Raw genomic sequence first — 19,413 nt, 5'->3', positions numbered from 1 at the left:
TGAATCCTGGTCGTCGTACGATAATTTACCTGAGGAGGATTTTGAAAAGAAGGAGGAGGGTGCTTGTAGTAAAATCATAAGTGTCGTGTACAATATTTTCGTTGGATGAAGAACCATATGGTACTTACATGTGCATATGATTTTTTTATGTGCAGGAGGATATTGACGTCCAGAACGAGGAAAATCATGGTGTTGAATCTTTCGCGGATAACATAAGCCAGGTTCGGTCCAAAATTTAAGATGTCATTGAATAATAAAAACTTGTTAATGACAACTTACACTTGCTTATGTGGAATATTGTAGGCTAATTTTGATGGTTGGAGTGGTGATGATGAATATGAGCATGAGGATGGAGCTAATATGGACATTGAGGAAGCTGAAATCCAGCAACGTGCGGTGGAGACACAGTTGAAGGTTATGGGTATGACATTTGCATCACAATGGAAGGCCTACATGTTCTATAATATCTACGCCAAAGACCGTGGATTCAGTATCAGAAAAGAGAAGGTGAAACGAGGAAAAGGACTTTCAACCACTGTTCGGTATAGGCGATACGTTTGCTCGAGGGCAGGAAAACGTCTCAGTAAATTTTTAAACCCGAAGGGCCGTACCCGCAGGCTAAGACCTGAGACTCGTTGCGAGTGGGGCGCACATTTAGTCGTGAAGTTGGAAAAAGGACGTGGAGTTTGGTTCGTGGCAGCTTTTATGGATGATCACAACCATTTGTTAGCTAGACCAGATGAGGTGGTATTTCTGCGGTCACATCGGTACAACCCCCCCCCCCCCCCCCCACGCGCGCTTAACGTATAAGGGCATTTTGGGCATACGGTGGTTAACGTATCCCGCGCCGTATGCGGCGTGCCCATACAGGTAGAGCCGAGCTCACGGCTCGAGCCGATACGGTCGGCTTGCATCTACCCTCTCCCAGTCGTGCGAAACAAAAAAAACCACGACATGCATTGATCACGCGGCCCGTTCCAACGTCGCCCTGCCCCGCTGATCGCCGCCCTTACCCGCCGATTGCCGCGTTTCCCCGCCGATCTAGCTGTGATCACGCTGCCAATTCCAACGTATTCCTGTCCGGCCGACCGCCGCCTTTCCCCGCCGATCGCCGACCATTTTCCCCGTCTTCACCCGGGATCTGGCCGGCGCGGACGTTGTTGGAGTCGCCCGCCGTACGTGATGTCGCCTCCATGCAGGTCGTCGCGGTGACGTTGCCTACGTGGACGCCGTCGCCGCCCGGAACTCCGTGATCAACCTCTCCGGGAACGTCCTCGCCGTCCGCAGCCACGCCAGGCCGGCCGAAGTGCACGTGCACGCCATGTAAGCCGTCTAGTTTGTCAAAAAAAATTGTATCTGTAAATAATTCTGTGCAATCACTTGTTAGATAAGAAGTTGTCATCTGTATGATCGTAGTACATTTAATTTGATTTAAAATTGATAGATCAATTTTTATTATAATATTTTAGTGTTGGTTGTGAGATCATTCAATGGATAAAGAAACTGCATTTACGGATCTTTTCTTTGGACACGAGTGAGTGGGATGTTAGCGATAGTGTTGATCGTACGAATGGTAATGATAGTAAAGATGATGATGATGGCAGCGACAATGAATCCTGGTCGTCGTATGATAATTTACCTGAGGAGGATTTTGAAAAGAAGGGGGAGGGTGCTTGTAGTGAAAACGTAAGTGTCGTGTACAATATTTTCGTCGGATGAAGAACCATATGGTACTTACATGTGCATATGATTTTTTTATGTGCAGGAGGATATTGACGTCCAGAACGAGGAAAATCATGGTGTTGAATCTTTCGCGGATAACATAAGCCAGGTTCGGTCCAAAATTTAAGATGTCATTGAATAATAAAAACTTTCTAATGACAACTTACACTTGCTTATGTGGAATATTGTAGGCTAATTTTGATGGTTGGAGTGGTGATGATGAATATGAGCATGAGGATGGAGCTAATATGGACATTGAGGAAGCTGAAATCCAGCAACGTGCACTGGAGACACAGTTGAAGGTTATGGGTATGACATTTGCATCACAATGGAAGGCCTACATGTTCTATAATAACTACGCCAAAGACCGTGGATTCAGTATCAGAAAAGAGAAGGTGAAACGAGGAAAAGGACTTTCAACCACTGTTCGGTATAGGCGATACGTTTGCTCGAGGGCAGGAAAACGTCTCAGTAAATTTTTAAACCCGGAGGGCCGTACCCGCAGGCTAAGACCTGAGACTCGTTGCGAGTGGGGCGCACATTTAGTCGTGAAGTTGGACAAAGGACGTGGAGTTTGGTTCGTGGCAGCTTTTATGGATGATCACAACCATTTGTTAGCTAGACCAGATGAGGTGGTATTTCTGCGGTCACATTGAGTGATGGGAGATCACCAGATAGCTGAGATCTTGGCGATGGAAGGAGTTGGGATCAGAAAGCATATCATCGTCGACAACTTCATTAGCAGGTATGGCTCGTATGATAAGTGTGGGTTTCTGAGACCAGACGTGTACAACCTATGTTGCCGAGAAAAAATGAAGTTGATTGCGAAGGGTGATGCTAACACGGCAATCGGGATTATGAGGAGCAGAAAGGAGAAGGATCCAGACTTTTTCTTTGAGTACGTGCTCGATAAGGAGGGCCGTTTGAAGAGCATGTTCTGGTGCGATGCACAATCGCGGCGGGACTATCAATTGTATGGAGATGTGACTGTGTTCGACAGCACGTATAAGATGAACAGATATGGTATGCCGTTCGTCCCCTTTGTTGGTGTAAATAATCACCGTTGCACCACAGTTTTTGGTTGTGCCATTGTGTCCGACGAGACCGAAGCGACGTACGTGTGGCTGCTCCAGACATTCCTGAAGGCCAATTGTCAGAAAAAGCCAAGGTCAATCATCACAGATGGAGACGCTGCAATGATACGAGCTATTCGGTTGGTTTTGGTTGATGTGTTGCACCGTCTCTGTTCATGGCACGTGGAAAAAAACATGCAGAAGCACCTTAATTACAAATCGCTAAATGAGTTCAGGGCACTCTCGTACTACTCCATCTCTCCAGCCAACTTTGAGGCGAGATGGCACGCTTTCTTCCGTAAATGGAAGACTGATAAAACAGAAGAGTGGCTGAGTAGGATGTACAGGAAGAGGAGTCTGTGGGCAGCATCATATCTGTCAGATGGTTTTTTCTGGGTATGCGCAGTAATCAGAGGAGTGAAAGCCTTAACTCTTGTCTTCACCTTCACCTGGACGGCGGTATGACTATTGTTGACCTAGTTGTGCATTATGAGAATTGCATAGTTCGACTACGTGGGAACGACGTGCATGATGACTGTGTTTCAAATCAGTCATTGCCACCATCAGTCACAAAATATAAGGATATTGAGAAGCATGCTGCCGAAGTATTCACTCATTCCAATTTTTATATTCTTCAACAAGATCTGAAGAAGATGGGAGAGCTTGAGATTTTTGAGACGCTAGTGGGAGTTGACTACCACACCTTCATCGTGACATGGAGAAATAACCGCAAATTTCCGTTCAGCATGAATTATCGAGCTGAAAACTCTGAGAATACGATAGACTGCAGTTGTGGACGAATGCTTCGGAAAGGATTGCCTTGCAAACACATTCTGTATGTGTTGGTTCATCTGAAAATATCTAAAATACCTAAGTGTTGCATCCTTAAGAGGATGTCGAAAGTTGCGAGAGGTGGGCTGCCTGCACAGCGAAAGAGTGACATGTTTGGCTGGGGTTGGACAGGGGCAGAGCAGCGTGCTCGCTATAGTCAACTCAGTATAACAGGAGCTGAAGCTTTTCATGTTGCTTCAAATGATCCATTCGTCTTTGATGAGTTGATGCAGTGTCTGCAGAATATAATAGCGAAGAAAAAGGTCCCTGATAATGATGATGTTGGTAGTAGAAGAAATGTGCATGAGGAGCCACGTCAGCCGGAACAACATGTTGATGTCATAAGTGATCCCGTGAAAGTTTCCACGAAGGGCGCCCCTAAACAGAGCACGACAGGGCGGGCAAAAAAAGATCCAAATGTTACAAAAAATGGAAGACCAAAATCATTTTCTGAGAAAAAACCCGGTCCTCTTTGTGGCATTTGTAAGAAAGAGGGCCATAGACGGCAAACATGCGCTGAGAATGAAAAGTAAGTTTTACATTATTTTAATTATTTTTTGGTTCTCTCTTTACAATTGTCTGATGAGTTGTTTACAATTTGTTATGTAGAAACCGGGCATAAAGATGAAGTATTCTTAATCAATTGAAGGCACTCGCAATTTCAGTTTATTTGTTTAAGGATAAGAGACATGGCACTTTGAGTTTATTCTTTAAGCCACCTTGTTCGATGGAAGGCACTGGCACTTTCAGTTTATTTGTTTAAGGATTGGAGACATGGCACTTTGAGTTAATCTTTATGCCACCTTGTTCGATGTTATGAGACACGCGATTTCTATTATTATGTGTGAAACATGATATATTTGTATGAGTGTGTTACTGCTGTCATGACTTTATCAACTGATTAACATTTTTTAAATTTAATGTATGTGAAAAAAATATTTGAAAAAAAAGCCCAGCCATGGCCGGGCGCGCGCACGCACAGTATACTACAACACCTTGTGGGAGGCCTTTCGGCCGGCGAGCGAGGAGGCCACGGCGTACAACAGGGCATTCATTAGTGTTCTGTAGCGAGCTTGTGAGAAGGCGAAGACGCGGGTATATAAACCGGTCGGCGCGTCTCTCCACGGGCGAGGTGGGACTAAACTTAGTCGGCACAACGCGCCAGCGTCCCCATCCGCACAAGAAGAGGATCGGCCCACGCGCCCGACGCGCGTCGTTTATGGGCCGACAGATCGCCATATTCCCCCTCGGGATCGTTGCATGTGCCCGCTGGGTGGGGCGGGACGAGACCTCTGCCACCGGGCGCGCGGCTGTCGGTCGGTCGGCTGCTGGGCCAGCAGACCCGCGCGTGGCGCACGGCGAATCACGCCAGCCCGCACTAGCTGGATTGCGTGGGCCCGCCACTGCCTCGTCGGATCCAGCGCCACTGCTGCCAGCACAATCGACGTGGGAAATTGTGCAGGTTTTGTCCACATCGCGCCAACTCAGGACTGCGGGGATATTTTCTAATAAATAAATGACCGCCGCGAGTAGAAACAACAACAGTACATATAACATCGCAGCCGCAAACCAATACATTTTAGGACAGCAAAAATATTACTTGCCCACACGCATTTAAATGTTTAGTCTCACACGAAAGCGATAAATAAAACGTGAAAAATTGTCGAAATCTATCCCAATGCCATGTCGCATTACAATCGTTCAAAGTATCCAACAACGGTAGGGAAACCTTCTACGGGACTAAAACCCTACCGACGCTAATACCTATTCCTTCTCCATGATTTTAACAATTTTCATCTTGACCTTCTCTAATTTGTTCACCTCTGAAAAAATAATTTCCGCGACAATACGTGGCCTTGACTCATTAATCTCTTCCTGGTCAAATTCACGTGTCCAGCGATCTTCGTCCCAGTATTTTATGCACCACATCACAAAAAGTCCACAAGACACTCTGCAATAAACATGTGTGATCAGCTTAGGATATAGCATGCACTTCCTTGTACTCATTTAACTTACCCATCGTTTTGTCTCGGCATTTAATACTCATTAATTGGCCACGATGAGACATCTGGAATTTATTTTTGATTCAAGAGTTGAGTTGGCCTCCATAATATCCTTAGAAATTTCAGCTCTCTAAAACAAATTAACAAGCCAGAATTTAATGTATGACTCAATATTTTTCTGAATGCGAGTGTGAAAATTATAGCGTACCAGGGTGGCAATCATATTGCGAATTCTTTGGCTAATTGCGCCTTTAGAATTTGAGTCAAGAACTTGAAACTCCTCCTTGACGGTGTGCATCACTATGGTTATCCAATGATTATCATTAACGTGCATAGGAAAATACGCCTACATAGTAACCAAATGATGTTAGTGCAATTAAATAGTAATGTCTAATAAAAACAAATAAATATGAAAGCAATACCTTGTCCCGTCTGAAATACTCATCCATTACTCTTGCGATGACTTTTGTTTTCTTTGTAACATGTTCTGAGTCTAAATCATTTAGTGACTTGGTCTTTCCCCTTGCCCTACTCAACATAAATTTAGGGAACCACATTGTTGATATGTAACGATCAAAAAAATCACGGTGTTGTAGGTGTTTACAATATGCATTGATGATCTGGATACATAAACAAAAAATTTCTATCAACTTGTGAAGTACAAATGAGAGATTTGTTAAAACCAAACTCATACTTACAGCGCCATGCAACCATTTAAACATCAGGGCATCGTGAAGCATAGGTGGTGTGCATATGTCCCCATCTGGTGGCGGCATATCGACCACGGTTCGGTGTGCATGCTTCTTTGTCGATGCTAGAGTCTCAACAAAAACTCTCGCTGCCTCTATGTGATCCGGAGTCATATTAAGAGAACATGCTATAATTGAATGTGGTGATGATGCAAACAGATCTAAAACAATGCAGCTACCGTCATTAAAAATAAAAAAAAATTACATAACGCGTGAATGAATTATAAAGTAGTACTTGACTTACTTTTTTTAACACGTTTCTTGCGGGTAATGAGAATGTCGTAGGGGGATTGGCAATATTTCGACTTTATTCTTTTGCGCTTACCATCATTTTCCTGACTACCTTCACCATTACATATGTTGCTCTCTCCCGGGAAACTCTCAAATGTGTCTTCGGACTTTGTTGGTGACAAAGCATCCATAGACTCACCAGAAATATCAGCATTCTGCGGGGTTCGGGACATAGACGGAAAGTCTTTTGTACGTACAGTTGATGTCGAAGATGGAGTGTTTCCATTATCGTCTATAATGAAAGGATCAGTAGCTTCACCTTTACCCAGTGTCGTCGCCGGAGCACCCGTGTCATCAACGGGCACGGAGGTATCATTGATACCTGTGAAAGATGTTCGTACCTTTACGTCGGTAGGTGAATCAACATCTGGCAAATATTTTGATGACTTGTACTGGCCATTCTCCATCCCAACTCCTTCACCTACATTATCAAATTCGTCATTGTTGTCCCTCTTATTGGGTTTGTACAGCACACCTTCCGTGTTCAACCTTTCCATTACCATCTACAAACACAAATGAAACACGATAAGTAGTTGAACAATTAAACCATGTTCAATACAACTTCTAAATTACCTATGCACATCTTTCGGGTATATTGAGAACCTCCTTGTGAAGCATCTTTATGTATGTCATCACACGGTCCATACTACAAGTCGTGTTCGATGAAACCGTGAACGTGCTTGGCTTTCTACTCCTGCCACCACCTTTCCGTTTAGGTTTCTTCGTTTCTTCCTCTGGGACAGTCCCTTCACGTGCTAGCTTAGCACGTCTATACTCTTCGCTAACGCAGTTTTCAATCTGTACAACAAACAAAAAATAAATTAAATAACAAATATAATTAATTACTATGTGCAACCAATAAGGACTTTACTTATTGACTTACATTGCCGGTGCCACGCCCGTGCATGTTGTCATAGTCGTCTCGCTTTTTCCCTTCCGTTTCTGGCGAGTTAAGCATTAGTGGGTATTCACGAGACGAAAGATCAAATGTATCCACATCAATTGACTGAACTTTTTCGCAGTATATATACTGCATGATAGTAAACACAACTAGTCAGGCACATAGATCACATAAAAATCATATGTACATACAACTATTACGAAATGACTTGTACCTTAAGAAGAGCCAAGTTCCCGATAGGCCACTTGAATTTTTCAAGATCTTCGACCGATTTTTTTAATAGCATCCATGCACACCCCCAACGTGAAATCGTTACAATTGTATGACTTGATAGCGTTCACGTCCTCCACCATTTTGTAATAACGATAAGGAACAAGCTTGGTGGATTGTGGTGCTAAGACTGTACCCATAAGAACCAGTACAGCCCTTCTCACAAAATCATCATCATATGACTGAGTATCAACAATATTTTTTATCAACTCATCGATGAGGTTTAGGCCTGTTCTTTTGTCTAGAAACTGATTCAGATCAATTTTTTTGGCATCTAGTTGTACTGTTGCTATCATGCTACTGACATCATCACCCTCGTTACGTAGCCCGAATATGTCGTAAACATCTTCATTAAGCACACTGATGCCGTCAGTATTTGACCGAATAATAAATCGCTTTCTACTACTATCATACGTTGTAATCATAAATTTCAATAAATTTTTCCTCATTTTCACTGAAGGAATTCTCAACATACTGTCCAAATTTGTGCCACGTAGCATCATGCGCTGTCTAGGTGTGAATTTTCCCACCAATTCGCACCACTTCTCAACCGAGCAGTACACATCTCCCAATTCTTGCATTCTAAATAAGATGACAGTTATCTAACTAGTTACGAGATTCAAAAAACATTACATATGGTTTAATACCATACCTTCCGGCGTCTCGGCGTGCACCGGCAGCCCCTGTTGCCTAACCCCACCCGGTGTGGGTTAGTCGTGGCAGCCACGCGCCCTCTGCCCACACCAGCGCGCTGGCCGACGGCCCGTCCTAGGGTTTAGGGTGCCGGCAACTTTGCCGAGACGGCACGGCCGGGCCTGAGATCCAAGTCGCGCGTAGATGCCGGATTGTATGGCCGCCGTTAGGCCGGCGGTGAAGGGAGTTGGGACGGCCACGGCGGTGCGACTGTCGGATCGGGGAGGGGTGAGGACGTGCGTGGAGGCGGCAGGGTTAGGCGTGTTGGAAATATGCCCTAGAGGCAATAATAAATTGGTTATTATTATATTATATTTCATTGTTCATGATAATCGTTTATTATCCGTGCTAGAATTGTATTGATAGGAAACTCAGATACATGTGTGGATAAATATACAACACCATGTCCCTAGTAAGCCTCTAGTTGACTAGCGCGTTGATCAATAGATGGTTACGGTTTCCTAACCATGGACATTGGATGTCGTTGATAACGGGATCACATCATTAGGAGAATGATGTGATGGACAAGACCCAATCCTAAGCCTAGCACAAGATCGTGTAGTTCGTTTGCTAAAGCTTTTCTAATGTCAAGTATCATTTCCTTAGACCATGGGATTGTGCAACTCCCGGATACCGTAGGAATGCTTTGGGTGTGCCAAACGTCACAACGTAACTGGGTGGCTATAAAGGTACACTACAGGTATCTCCGAAAGTGTCTGTTGGGTTGGCACGAATCGAGACTGGGATTTGTCACTCCGTGTAACGGAGAGGTATCTCTGGGCCCACTCAGTAGGACATCATCATAATGTGCACAATGTGACCAAGGAGTTGATCACGGGATGATGTGTTACGGAACGAGTAAAGAGACTTGCCGGTAACGAGATTGAACAAGGTATCGGGATACCGACGATCGAATCTCGGGCAAGTATCGTACCGCTAGACAAAGGGAATTGTATACGGGATTTATTGAATCCTTGACATCGTGGTTCATCCGATGAGATCATCGTGGAACATGTGGGAGCCAACATGGGTATCCAGATCCCGCTGTTGGTTATTGACCGGAGAGTTGTCTCGGTCATGTCTGCATGGTTCCCGAATCTGTAGGGTCTACACACTTAAGGTTCGATGACGCTAGGGTTATAGGGAATAGATATACGTGGTTACTGAATGTTGTTCGGAGTCCCGGATGAGATCACGGACGTCACGAGGAGTTCCAGAATGGTCCGGAGGTAAAGATTTATATATGGGAAGTCCTGTTTTGGTCGCCGGAAAAGTTTCGGGTTTTATCGGTAATGTACCGGGACCACCGGGAGGGTCCCGGTGGTCCACCAAGTGGGGCCACCAGCCTCGGAGGGCTGCATGGGCCAAGTGTGGGAGGGGACCAGCCCCAGGTGGGCTGGTGCGCCCCCCCACCAGGGCCCAAGGTGAAGAGAGAAGGGAAAAAGGGGAAACCCTAGGCTCAGATGGGCCTAAGGCCCACCTAGTGGTGCGCCCCCCTCTCTCCCCCCTTGGCCGCCCCCTAGATGGGATCTAGGGCTGGCCGCCACCCCTAGGGGTGGAAACCTAGGTGGGGGCGCATCCCCTCCTCCCCTATACTTGAGGTTTTGGGCTGCCATAGACATGAGAACATCTCCTTCTTGGCGCAGCCCTACCCCTCTCCCTCCTCGTCTCTTGCGGTGCTTGGCGAAGCCCTGCTGGAGTACCACGCTCCTCCACCACCACCACGCCGTCGTGCTGCTGCTGGATGGAGTCTTCCCCAACCTCTCCTTCTCACCTTGTTGGATCACGACGAGTACGACTCCATCAACGCCGTTCACTTGAACGCTTCCGCTTAGCGATCTACAAGGGTATGTAGATGCACTCTCCTTCCCCTCGTTGCTAGATTACTCCATAGATTGATCTTGGTGATGCGTAGAAAATTTTGAATTTCTGCTACGTTCCCCAACAGTGGCATCATGAGCTAGGTCTATGTGTAGTTTCTATGCACGAGTAGAACACAAGTTGTTGTGGGCGTCAATTTTGTCAATTTGCTTGCCGTTACTAGTCTTATCTTGATTCGGCGGCATCGTGGGATGAAGCAGCCCGGACCGACCTTACACGTACTCTTACGTGAGACTGGTTCCACCGACTGACATGCACTAGTTGCATAAGGTGGCTAGCGGGTGTCTGTCTCTCCCACTTTAGTCGGATCGGATTCGATGAAAAGGGTCCTTATGAAGGGTAAATAGAAATTGGCATATCACGTTGTGGTTTTTCACGTAGGTAAGAAAAGTTCTTGCTATAAACCTATAGTATCCACGTAAAAACTTGCAACAACAATTAGAGGACGTCTAACTTGTTTTTGCAGCAAGTGTTTTGTGATGTGATATGGCCAAAGGATGTGATGAATGATATATGTGATGTATGAGATGATCATGTTCTTGTAATAGGAATCACGACTTGCATGTCGATGAGTGTGACAACCGGCAGGAGCCATAGGAGTTGTCTTAATTTATTTATGACCTGCGTGTCAACATAAACGTCATGTAATTACTTTACTTTATTGCTAACCGTTAGCTGTAGTAGTAGAAGTAATAGTTGGCGAGACAACTTCATGAAGACACGATGATGGAGATCATGATGATGGAGATCATGGTGTCATGCCGGTGACGATGATGATCATGGAGCCCCAAAGATGGAGATCAAAAAGGAGCAGAGTGATGATGGCCATATCATGTCACTATTTGATTGCATGTGATGTTTATCATGTTTTTGCATCTTATTTGCTTAGAACGACGGTAGTAAATAAGATGATCCCTCATTAAAATTTCAAGAAAAGTGTTCCCCCTAACTGTGCACCGTTGCGAAGGTTCGTTGTTTCGAAGCACCACGTGATGATCGGGTGTGATAGATTCTAACGTTCGAATACAACGGGTGTTGACGAGCCTAGCATGTACAGACATGGCCTCGGGACACATGCGAAACACTTAGGTTGACTTGACGAGCCTAGCATGTACAGACATGGCCTCAGAACACAGAAGACCGAAAGGTCGAACATGAGTCGTATAGAAGATATGATCAACATGAGATGTTCACCGATGTTGACTAGTCCGTCTCACGTGATGATCGGACACGGCCTAGTTGACTCGGATCATGTTTCACTTAGATGACTAGAGGGATGTCTATCTGAGTGGGAGTTCATTAAATGAACTCAATTATCATGAACATAGTCTAAATTGTCTTTGCAAATATGTTGTAGATGAATAGCTCACGTTGTAGCTCCCTGTTTCAATACGTTCCTAGAGAAAGATTAAGTTGAAAGATATTGTAAGCAATGATGCGGACTAGGTCCGTAGTCCAAGGAGTGTCCTCACTGCTACACAGAAGGCTTACGTCTTTGATGCACCGCTCGATGTACAAACCCCTACAACATCGTCTGTGGATGTTGTGAACACCTGACAGACACATCCTGATGACTACTTGATAGTTTAGTGCACCATACTTTACGGCTTAGAATCGGGATTCCAATGACGTTTTGAACGCCATAGAACATATGAGATGTTCCAAGAGCTGAAATTGGGATTTCAGGCTCATGCCCGTGTTGAGAGGTGTGAGACCTCTGACAAGTTCTTTTGCCAACAAGATGGAGGAGAATAGCTCAGCTAGTGAGCATGTGCTCAGAATGTCTGGGTGCTACAATCACTTAAATCAAGTGGGAGTTAAACTTCCAGATAATATAGTGATTGATAGAGTTCTCTAGCCACTATCACTAAGCTACTAGATCTTCGTGATGAACTATGACATGCAAGGGATGGAGTTGATCCCGGAGCTGTTCGCGGTGCTTAAGACCGCAAAAGGTAGAAATCAAGAAGGAGCATCAAGTGTTGATGGTTTATCAAGACCACTGGTTTCAAGAAGGGCAAGAGCTAGAAGGGAAACTTCATGGATGGCAAACCAGTTGCCGCTCCAATGAAGGAACCCAAGGTTCAACCCAAACCCGAGACTAAGTGCTTCTATTGTAAAGGGAACGGTCACTGGTAGCGGAATTACCCCAAATGCATGGTAGATAAGAAGGCTGGCAACTTCAACAAAATTTATACGTGTTATTAATGTGTACCTCACTAGTACTCCTGGTAGCACCTGGGTATTGGATACCGGTTCAGTTACTATTATTGGTGACTTGAAGCAAAAGCTACGGACTAAACGGAGACTGGCTAAGGGCGAGGTGACGATGTGTGTTGGAAGTGTTTCCAAAGTTGATGAGATCACCATCGCACGCTCCATCTGCCTTCGGGATTAGTATTGAACCTAGATAAATGTTACCAGGTGTCTACGTTGAGCATGAGTATGATTAGATCATGTTCATTGCAATATGGTCATTCATTTAAGTTAGAGAATAATGGTTATTCTGTTTACATGAATGATACCTTTCATGGTCATGCACCCTATGTGAATGGTTCATTGAATCTCGGTCGTGGTAATACACATGTTCACGCCAAAAGATGTAGAGTTAATAATGATAGTACCACTTTCTCGTGGCACTGCCGCTTAGGTCATATTGGCGTAAGATGCATGAAGAAACTCCATGTCGATGGATGTTGGAGTCACTTGATTTTGAATCACTTGACACATGCGAGCCATGCCTCATGGGCAGGATGACTAAGACCCCGTTTTCAGGTACAATGAAACGGGCAAGTGACTTGTTGGAAATCATGCATGTTGATGCGTGTGATCCAATGAGAATTGAAGCATGCGGTGGATATCGCTAGTTTCTCATCTTCACTGACGATTTGGGTAGATATAGGTATATCTACTTAATGAAGCACAAGTCTGAAACGTTTGAAAAGTTCAAGCGATTTCAGAGTGAAGTTAAGAATCATCATAACAATAAGATCATGTTCCTACGATCTGGTCACAAGGGGATTTTCTGAGTTATGAGTTTGGCAATCACTTAAGACATTGTGGAATTGTTTCACAGTTGAGGCCACCTGGAACACCACAAGGTAATGGTGTGTCTGGACGTCGTAATCGAACACTATGAGATATGGTGCGATCTATGATGTCTCTTATCAATCTACCTTTTTCATTTTGAGGTTATGCGTTAGAGACAGCTGCATTCACTTTAGATAGGACACCATCTAAGTCTGTTGAGACGATGTCGTATGAGCATTGGTTTGGCAAGAAACCAAAGTTGTCGTTTCTTAATGTTTGGGGCTGCGATGCTTTAGGCTTCAGCCGGAGAAGCTCGAACCCAAAAGCGGACAAACACATCTTCATAGGATACCCAAAGGTGACAGGTGGGTATACCTTCTATCTCAGATCCGAGGGCAAATTGTTTGTCGCTAAGAACGGGTCCTTTCTCGAGGAGTTTCTCTCGAAAGAATTGAGTGGGAGGAAAATAGAACTTGATGAGGTTGTTGAACCTTTACTTCAACCAGAGAGTGATGCAACACAGAAAGATGTTTTCTGTGGCACCTACATCTGTTGAATAGGAAGTTAATGATAGTGATCATGAAGCTTCGGATCAAGTTGCTATCGAACATCGTAGGTCGACAAGGATATGTACTACTCCTGAGTGGTACGGTAATCCTGTCTTAGATATCATGTTGTTAGACAACAATAAACCTACGACCTATGGAGAAGCGATGGAGGGCCCGTATTCTGACAAATGGTTAGAAGCCATGAAATCCGAGATAGGATCCATATATCAGAACAAAGTATGGACTTTGGTGGACTTGCCCGATGATCGGCAAGATAAATGGATCTTTAAGAAGAAGACGGACGTGGGCGGTAATGTTACCGTCTATGAAGCTCGACTTGTGGGAAAGAGTCTTTTCACAAGTTCAAGGAGTTGACTACGATGAGAATTTCTCACCCGTAGCGATGCTTAAGTCCATCGGAATCATGTTAGCATTAGCTGTATTTTTTGATTATGAAATCTAACAGATGGATGTCAAAGCAAGTTTTCTTACCAGTTTTCGTAAGAAAAAGTTGTATGTGATACAATAAAAGGTTTTGTCGATCCTTAGGATGCTAAAAGGTATGCTGGCTCCAGCAATCCTTCTATGGACTAGAGCAAGCACCTCGGAATCGGAATATATGTTTTGATGGAGTGATCAAAGCTTTTAGGTTTATACAATGTTTGCTAGAAACTTGTATTTACAATAAAGTGAGTGGGAGCACTACAACATTTCTGATAAGTATATGTGGATGACATATTGTTGATCCAAAATGATGTAGAATTTCTGGAAAGCATATAGGGTTATTTGAAAGGTGTTCTTCAATGGAAAACCTGGATAAAGCTGCTTACATACTGGGCATCAAGATCTATAGAGATAGATCAAGACGCCTGATGATACTTTCAAAGAACGCACACCTTGACATGTTTTTGAAGGAGTTCAAAATAGATCAGTCAAAGAAGGGGTTCTTACATGAGTTGTAAGGTGTGAAGTTGAGTAAGACTCAAAGCTTGACCACGGCAGAAGAAAGAGGAAGGACGAAGGCCGTCCCCTATGCTCTTGTCATAGGCTCTATACGGTATGCCATGCTGAGTACCGCACCTGATGTGTGCCTTGCCACATGTCTGGCAAGAGGGTACAAAGGTGATCTAGGACTGGACCACCAGATAGCGGTCAAAATTATCCTTGGGGAAATAAGGAAATGTTTCTCGGTTATGGAGGTGATAAAGAGTTCGACGTAAAGAGTTATGTTGATGCAAGCTTAACACCTATCCGGATAGCTCTGAGTAGAGATACCGGATACGTATAATGGAGCAACAATTTGGAATAGCTCCAAGTGGAACGTGGTAGCAGCATCTACGATATGACATAAAGTTTTGCGAAGTACATAGGGATCTGAATATGGCAAGACCCATTGACTACAACCTCTCTCACAAGCATAACATGGAGTGTTTATCACATAGTGATGTGAACTAGATCATTGAGTCTAGTAGACTCTTGGATGTTGGTCACATGGCGATGTGACCTGTGAGTGTTAATCACATGGCGATGTGAACTAGATTATTGACTCTATTGCAAGTGGGAGACTGTTGGAAATATGCCCTAAAGGCAATAATAAATTGGTTATTATTATATTATATTTCATTGTTCATGATAATCGCTTATTATCCATGCTAGAATTGTATTGATAGGAAACTCAGATACATGTGTGGATAAATAGACAACACCATGTCCCTAGTAAGCCTCTAGTTGACTAGCTCGTTGATCAATAGATGGTTACGGTTTCCTAACCATGGACATTGGATGTCGTTGATAACGGGATCACATCATTAGGAGAATGATGTGATGGACAAGACCCAATCCTAAGCCTAGCACAAGATCGTGTAGTTCGTTTGCTAAAGCTTTTCTAATGTCAAGTATCATTTCCTTAGACCATGAGATTGTGCAACTCCCGGATACCGTAGGAATGCTTTGGGTGTGCCAAACGTCACAACGTAACTGGGTGGCTATAAAGGTACACTACAGGTATCTCCGAAAGTGTCTGTTGGGTTGGCACGAATCGAGACTGGGATTTGTCACTCCGTGTAACGGAGAGGTATCTCTGGGCCCACTCGGTAGGACATCATCATAATGTGCACAATGTGACCAAGGAGTTGATCACGGGATGATGTGTTACGGAACGAGTAAAGAGACTTGCCGGTAACGAGATTGAACGAGGTATCGGGATACCGACGATCGAATCTCGGGCAAGTATCGTACCGCTAGACAAAGGGAATTGTATACGGGATTTATTGAATCCTTGACATCGTGGTTCATCCGATGAGATCATCGTGGAACATGTGGGAGCCAACATGGGTATCCAGATCCCGCTGTTGGTTATTGACCGGAGAGTTGTCTCGGTCATGTCTGCATGGTTCCCGAACCCGTAGGGTCTACACACTTAAGGTTCGATGACGCTAGGGTTATAGGGAATAGATATACGTGGTTACTGAATGTTGTTCGGAGTCCCGGATGAGATCCCGGACGTCACGAGGAGTTCCGGAATGGTCCGGAGGTAAAGATTTATATATGGCAAGTCCTGTTTTGGTCGCCGGAAAAGTTTTGGGTTTTATCGGTAATGTACCGGGACCACCGGGAGGGTCCCGGTGGTCCACCAAGTGGGGCCACCAGCCCCGGAGGGCTGCATGGGCCAAGTGTGGGAGGGGACCAGCCCCAGGTGGGCTGGTGCGCCCCCCACCAGGGCCCAAGGCGAAGAGAGAAGGGAAAAAGGGGAAACCCTAGGCTCAGATGGGCCTAAGGCCCACCTAGTGGTGCGCCCCCCCTCTCTCTCCCCCGTTGGCCGCCCCCTAGATGGGATCTAGGGTTGGCCGCCACCCCTAGGGGTGGAAACCTAGGTGGGGGCGCAGCCCCTCCCCTCCCCCTATATATACTTGAGGTTTTGGGCTGCCATAGACATGAGAACATCTCCTTCTTGGCGCAGCCCTACCCCTCTCCCTCCTCGTCTCTTGCGGTGCTTGGCGAAGCCCTACTGGAGTACCACGCTCCTCCACCACCACCACGCCATCGTGCTGCTGCTGGATGGAGTCTTCCCCAACCTCTCCTTCTCCCCTTGCTGGATCAAGGCGTAGGAGATGTCACCGGGCTGTACGTGTTGAACACGAAGGTGCCGTCCGTTCGGCACTAGGATCATCGGTGATTTGGATCACGACGAGTACGACTCCATCAACCCCGTTCACTTGAACGCTTCCGCTTAGCGATCTACAAGGGTATGTAGATGCACTCTCCTTCCCCTCGTTGCTAGATTACTCCATAGATTGATCTTGGTGATGCGTAGAAAATTTTGAATTTCTGCTACGTTCCCCAACAAGGCGGTCCTGGGGCGAGGTAATGGCGGCGTGGTTTCCATGCCATGCACGCACGTACGGCGTCATAGACGTGGTCACGCCATAGTGGGCCACTTGGCCCGTCCCATAAAACTACCGCTGGCTGGCCCACGATGCATTTATTAAAAACATGCATTGTACGTTAACATTTCAGTTTAATACCACATCGCTAAGCCAGCGTGCCGTTGACTCCTTTATATAATTTTCTTTTGGTCAATGCACAAACATCTCAGTTTGTGGGACTTATTTGGAGGATATGCAGGATCGATGTGAGTCTTCACCTGCTCTAGAGCTTGTGAAGGTTCACATGGATCATGCATATTCTTCAAAAAGAGAGCCATTATCTCCGATGTTTTTTTAACGTCAGAAAATATTAATGCATTTTTTTAATGCAATCATTCAAATTTTTTGCACACGCACTCATCACCAGGGCCATCATGCGTTCTCTTTTCGGACTCAGCCAGTGGACCCCAAACTTTTTGCACACGCACTCATCGACAGGTCCATCATGCGTGCAAGTTTTCATAATTTTCCGGCACCGTATGCATTTCCTATGGTTTTCTCCGTAAAACACACCGAAAACACTGACCGGGCGTGACGCAACGTGCGTTTGGTGTCCGACGTCATTCAAATCTTGCGTGGGGCCCTAAGATGGGCATGCCCACTACCTCCCAAAATTGGGTGACGTCTCGTGCATGCCACCTCGTACCACCAATGCAACCGGCACTGATCGGATATGAACGATGTCAGCCCCGTACTGCGTTCTCTTTTCGGACTCATCCGGTGGACCCCAAACTTTTTGCACAGGCACTCATTGACAGGTCCATCATGCGTGCAAGTTTTCATAATTTTCCGGCACCGTATGAATTTCCTATGGTTTTCTCCGTCAAACGCACCGAAAACAATGACCAGGCGTGACGCAACGTGCGTTTGGTGTCCGACGTTGTTCAAATCTTGCGTGGGGCCCTAAGATGGGCATGCCCACTGCCTCCCAAAATTGGGTGACGTTTCATGCATGCCACCTCATACCACTAATGCAACCGGCACTTATCGGATATGAACGATGTCAGCCCCGTACTGCGTTCTCTTTTCGGGCTCAGCCGGTGGACCCCAAACTTTTTGCACACACACTCATCGACAGGTCCATCATGCGTGCAAGTTTTCATAATTTTCCGGCACCGTATGAATTTCCTATGGTTTTCTCCGTCAAACGCACCGAAAACACTGACCGGACATGACGCAACGTGCGTTGGTGTCCGACGTCGTTCAAATCTTGCGTGGGGCCCTAAGATGGGCATGACCACTGCCTCCCAAAATTGGGTGACGTTTCGTGCATGCCACCTCGTACCACCAATGCAACCGGCACTGATCGGGTATGAACTTTAGCCCCGTACTGCGTTCTTTTTTCGGACTCAGCCGGTGTACCCCAAACTTTTTGCACACGCACTCATCGACAGGTCCATCATGCGTGCAAGTTTTCATAATTTTCCGGCACCGTATGAATTTTCTATGGTTTTCTTCATGAAACACACCGAAAACACTGACCGGGCGTGACGCAACGTGCGTTTGGTGTCCGACGTCGTTCAAATCTTGCGTGGGGCCCTAAGATGGGCATGCCCACTGCCTCCCAAAATTGGGTGACGTTTCGTGCATGCCACCTCGTACTACCCATGCAACCGGCATTGATCGGATATGAATTTTTTATGATTTTTTCTATGAATTCAATTCTATATTAAGTAGTGTTTTAAATATAATTACATAATAAATTATATATTAAGTATTGTTTTTAACATAACTACTAAATAAATTCTATATCAAGTACTATTTTTTAAAAAGGGTATTTTCCAAATTATTATTACTTCTAAATTATAACAAAAACCTCTTTACTATTACTTCTAAATTATATATTAAGTATCATTTCATTATTATTTATACAATACAACATTTATTAAAAAATTACTATTATTTTTGAAAAAATAAACACATAACAAAAAAACAATGACACCGCGTGTTGGACGGCCCAGTGACTGTGCGCGACGGCGCGCGTGGGCCGGCCCAT

The 19,413-nt window shown here is 45.1% G+C and overlaps 2 pseudogenes; both read left to right on the top strand.

Moving 5' to 3' along the window:
- Positions 1 to 1,970: 1,970 nt before the first annotated feature.
- On the top strand, positions 1,971 to 2,885 carry LOC147983404 (protein FAR1-RELATED SEQUENCE 5-like; annotated as a pseudogene).
- A 33-nt stretch (positions 2,886 to 2,918) lies between these two features.
- Positions 2,919 to 4,501, top strand: LOC147983403 (protein FAR1-RELATED SEQUENCE 5-like; annotated as a pseudogene).
- The last annotated feature ends 14,912 nt before the right edge of the window (positions 4,502 to 19,413 follow it).

The sequence above is a fragment of the Triticum urartu genome, chromosome 2A (genome assembly GCF_056163025.1).
Source record: "Triticum urartu cultivar PI428250 chromosome 2A, HENAU_Tu73, whole genome shotgun sequence".
Taxonomy (NCBI): Eukaryota; Viridiplantae; Streptophyta; class Magnoliopsida; order Poales; family Poaceae; genus Triticum; species Triticum urartu.
Note: the sequence above shows the minus strand (reverse complement) of the source record. Positions and strands in the feature narration are given on the sequence as shown.